A 5,560-nucleotide genomic window follows, 5' to 3' on the forward strand; every position below is an offset into this window, starting at 1 on the left:
CGCTTTATCCCTTACTGGGGTCGCAGGGAGACTGGAGCCGTATCATAGGGCGAGAGGCAGGGGACACCCTGGACAGGATACCAGTCTGTCACAGGGCACACACAAAGACAGACAACCATTCACACACACTTTCATACCTATGGATAATTTCCCAAAATTTCTCAATAAACCTCTGTATGTTTTTGGATCTTGGGAGGAAACCGGAGTGACTGGAGTAAACCCACGCAACACGGGGAGAACATACAAACTCCACACAGAAAGGTCATCAGTTGGCTCGGCCTGGAAGCGAAGCAGCAACCTTCTTGCGACCACGCTAACCACTGCGCAACTTTGCGTCCTATTATGAATATTATTAAATTTAAACATTCCATAAAATGTAGTTTTCCTTCAATGTGATAATATAATTTAAACAGTATCAATCCCATGAATTACTGGCTTTAATGTGTTAGTCGGTTAATTGTTTATCAGCCCTTGTTTTGACAGTCAAAGACAGCATTAGTCTGACAGATGTCAAAATTAATGGTGACGAAAGTATCAATGGTGTCAAATATATATTTTTTATTTCTTTGCTGTGTGTTACCAACGTAAGTGTTAGCAAATACTAACACATAATTCCGCCATGTGTTCCATAGAAGCTACTAAATAATGTCTGCAACATGGTCTGTGCTCTCTCAAAAACATGTTTATTTTTTGAAATGTCAGATGAGATCCATGAACCGTAGCATTAAGATCCTTTATTAAACAGTTTACAATGGAAATTAAAAAAAAAGATATACTGTATATTAATTAATTGTTGTGACGACAAGAGAGACAACTGTTAGTTGAAGCATTGCCTTGCTTATGGAGGACACTGAGGAGGCGCCTCAGGACCTGATGGAGCAAAAACTTCACTGGCCTGAGGGAAACATTTCTTGTCAGTGATGTCATCTTGTCCCTTGGACCCAGATTACAGTTCCCAGCAATGATTTACCCAAGAACACAAACTTCCTAGTGACACAAGTGTGTACTTTATGCAAGTCAAACTAATTTTCTAGTGAGGACGTGAGAACAAATTTTATATTACATTAGGAGAATTGAATAGTCTGTACTTATTTCCGAAGTAAATTAGATTAGGTTAGGTTAAGTTAGGTAGAACTTTATTGAAATTGTTTTTTTCCAATTAGCCACAGCAAATACAGCAATTTATCATAAAAAATAATCAAAATAAAATAATAACAAGAACAAAGAGAAATAAAGAGAAAGAACAAGATGATACAATCTAAGTCTAAAGATAAAGAACATAGATCAAAAATAACAAAGACAAAGGATACAAAGATTAACATAGAACAGAACATCATGATACTTTTACTCCAATCCTGCCCCCAAACTCACGTACAATTTAATAGCCCGAGGAATGAATGAGTCCTTGAGTCTATTTGTTATTTCACCTAAATGTAAAATTGAGTCCAATTCACAGAAAATATATTTTCATCTATTTTTATAAGTTAAGGGCGTGCTCGCATTGCTAGTGTGAAGCAGCAGTTCTACAAATTGGACACTAGAGGGCAATGCAATGCCTTAATAGGGATAATGCTACTGATCACTCCGACGAAGGTTTGTCAGTAAAAAAACTCCTGTAAAACATTCATGAAAGCCTGGTAAAATAGGTAAATGTAGAATATATTAAATGTTCAACTGATTTTTCTAAAGAAGATCATTTACAAGGTCACAGTGAAGGTGAGACAGGGAGTTTTCTTCTTTTGATAGTTATTTTAGAAGGAATCACAGTAAAATATGATTCACTGAGTATCAATGCACATGCACCTTTGATGGTGGATTCACTTTCCTGCCTGCTTAAACACAGAAGGGATAGATTACCGCCACACTCTCACAGGTTTTTTGATGCAGGACAGACTTTGTGAGTCAAACGTGGAATGTTGTGTCTGGATGTCATAGGTCTGATCAGATAAAGACAGATTTATCCGGCTGATCTAAGAGTGTTGGTTGGTCCTGGGCCACTGAAAGTCTCAGAGCACAACGGCGGAATTCACGAGAGTTAACAGGAGCCCAGGGTTGGCAGTCAGTGTTCACATGAGACAACACGAGGAGCGGGAGGTCCTGACGACAGGCCTGAGAAATACTCAACGTCAAATTTCAAAGTTGAAATATTGTTAAAAGGAATCTCTCCCTGTTAGGCAAAATAGAAATTAAATGATTTGAATAAAAAAAGAAAATAATACAATCTGAGAAAGGTTTCTCAAACATGTGTTTAGGTAATTTTTTTAGAAGAAAACCCATTAGAAAGAATAGAAGTATTGTTTATGCAAATCAATGTGTCTGAATGTCATAATGAAATACAATTTAAGTAAAATTAAAGAGAAAAACCTGATTAAATGAAGTTCTATGTTCAACACTGATGTCAAAAGAAGTTAGCAAAAACAATTGGATGTAGTGAATAGGTGAATTTCACAATGACCTACATGTGCTATTTCCCATTTTGAACCTTATATCTATGTGAAGTCATGTGAGTGAAACATAATCACTGTGCACATGAATATACATTAATGGTAAAATGGGTCATTTGCTGGGTGGGATTTGTAAAATAAGCTTGATGGTAAAGAGTCCACGTTATGTATTTTATATGTACATTAATGTACATCCGATCCGTGCTGTCTCAATTGTCTGTGTGAGCATTTTAAGTGCTACATATATGATTTCAGGTGTACCTCATCGAGCAGGCAGGTGAGCAGCAGGTAAAGACGTCATATACGTGACACATTTGAAGCCAGAGGCACTGTGACATTAAAGCAGATGTATAGAGGGTGTAAAAAATGGGGTAACAAATCAATAAAATGCAATAAATTACAAACTACCAGAAAAAACACAATCGCTGAAACTTTAGTAAATTCACATAACAAAACAAACTCATTACAAATTAAAAAACAAAATAATACACAATTTGTTTTCTTCTAAAATTGACTTAAATGCATGTTTGAGAAAAATTGCATTTCAAATTGTATTTCTTTATTATTTAATTCTATTTCACAAAACACACAACCATACAGTTTCACAAAACTGGATTGAGGATTACCTCATTGATCGACCACAGTATGTCAGGCTGAAGGATATCACGTCTGACACTGTGGTGTGCAGTACAGGAGCGCCTCAGGGGACAGTACTGGCCTCTCTCCTCTTCACCATCTACACTTCAGACTTCTGCTACAACTCAGAGCTCAGTCTCGTCCAGAAGTATGCTGACGACACTGCCATTGTTGGATGCATCAGGGACAACAGCAAAGACGAGTACAGGAGTCTGATACACGACTTTGTGGACTGGAGTGAGAGGAACCACTTGCAGCTGAACACCTCAAAGACGAAGGAGCTGGTTTTTTTGGACTTCGGGAGGTCCAGGACAAAAACACGTCCAGTGTCCATCAGAGGTGACGAGGTGGAGATAGTTGACAACTATAAGTAGCTCGGTGTGTGGCTGGACAGTAAACTGGTCCTGCAACACAGACCATGTGTACAAGAAAGTTCAGAGTAGACTGTACTTTCTGAGGAGGCTCCGATCATTTAACATCTGCAGGAAACTCCTCTGTATGTTCTACCAGTCTGTGGTGGCCAGTGTCCTGTTTTATGCTGTGGTGTGTTGGGGTGGGAATGTTTCCAGGAAGAGTGTCAACAGGTTGGACAGATTGATCAGAAGGGCTGGCTCTGTGGTTGGCATGAAGCTGGACTCACTGGTGACAGTTGCTGAGAGGAGATCACTGGACAAATTACTGTCCATCATGGATGATGACAGTCATCCTCTGAACACTGTCATCAGTGAGCAGAGAAGCAGATGGAGTGCAAAAATTCTCCTTCCCAGATGCAACACTAATAGACTCAGGGACTCATTCATTCCTCGTGCTATTAGACTGTTTAATTCTGAGTTTGGGGGCAGGAGTGGAGCGAAAAGATGATGTTATTCTATTCTATTCTATGTTCATCTTTGTATCCTTTTTCCTTTGTATCCTTTTTCTTTGAGTTATGTCCTTTTGATCTTTTTATTTTGATCTATGTTCTTTATTATTGATCTATGTTCTTGTTCTGTTTTTTATGAAACTTTCTGTGAACTGGAACCTAATTTTCCGAAGGAGATCTCCAGAGGTATTAATTAGTAAGTAAGTAAGTTAGTAATTTGTATTTATATAGCCCTTTTCCAGACCAGGGTCACAAAGCGCTTAAACAATCAAAACAATACTCAATAAAATATATACTTTAAAGGTCAAGATAATACCGAGAACAACACAGGAGTTCCAGTAAATCAAGGAGAGGCCTGAACAAATAAAAATGTATTAAGATGTTTCTTGAAGGAGTCAGTAGATCCATCTATCTATCAACCTCTCATTACTAATGGGCAGAACATTAAGGTCAGTGTCCAGGGGTGACTGCAATGTTCCCAAAAGAAAGTCTGCGTTCTCTCAATCAGCCTTTTCATACAAAGGCATCAAAGAATGGAACGGGCTCCCAGAAAAAAAAATCTAAGGAACAAAGCAGATTTTCATTGCTTCTCACAGGCTGTCAAAGACTGGCTTCTAGAGCACCAGTCCTGCTCGCACTAATAGTACCAAACAGGTATTTGGCCAACAGATGACATTATTAGATTGTACTGTTTTTTTTGTATATTATTCTGTTTTTACTTATTTGTATGTGATGTATTATGTAAACTGTCTGCATATTTGTTGAGGACTACTAGCATAGTAGCATTGTGCTAAATCTGGTGCAGCCATCGTTTTAATGTAACTGCACATTGTCCTTTGATATAAATAAACTGAAACTGAAACCCAAACTAATCTAATCTAATCCAAACACACAATCTCTAAAACAATTGAACACTTTCACAAAACACAATCCCTGGACGACTGGTAGCTTTTGATGATTGAAGTTTGAAGTCGCATTTGAAGTTGGTTAAGTCTCTGAGGAAGCATAAAGTCGAATTACAAGGTGATGGATCAACTCTGTCTTGGCTCTGTCATTTTTCCAGACCCTTATTCCAAATCCTAGAAAAAAAAGCCACCAGATTTGTCAATTGAAGTTGAACATTTTGTCTGTAATTCAAGCCTGTCGCGTTTGTAAAGCAGTGAGACAAGTAAAATGTTTAAGACTACAGTGGCTGACATGTTTAGGAGAGAGAGAGCTGCACCCGCTGTTTCCTTGACTTAATGTGAGCTTGATTGACCATTTGCATTGTTGTTAACCCTCATGTTGTCAAGGTGACCAAGATTCACCTTGAACCAGAGACATAACACAAGGGATAGCACAAACACGTTTTTTTTTGGGCCTTCGGGTCATCTTGGCTTTGAAATAGCACAAGTGTTAACAGGTTTTTATTCCCTGGTGTGTGCCAGCAAAGATCTGCTGTGTAGCTTTTTTTTTTTTTAGATGCGTCGTATGCTGACACCAATAAAGCCGTTTGCCTAGCACAACAACGCATGTTTGCTTTTATCTATATTTTATTAAGAAGAAATATTATTTTTAATATACAATAGTAAAGCTTTCTTTTGGTCTGTGACTGTGAAGGGGCAGAGTTGGGCATTAG

The sequence above is a fragment of the Callionymus lyra genome, chromosome 7 (assembly GCF_982586985.1).
Source record: "Callionymus lyra chromosome 7, fCalLyr1.hap1.1, whole genome shotgun sequence".
Taxonomy (NCBI): Eukaryota; Metazoa; Chordata; class Actinopteri; order Syngnathiformes; family Callionymidae; genus Callionymus; species Callionymus lyra.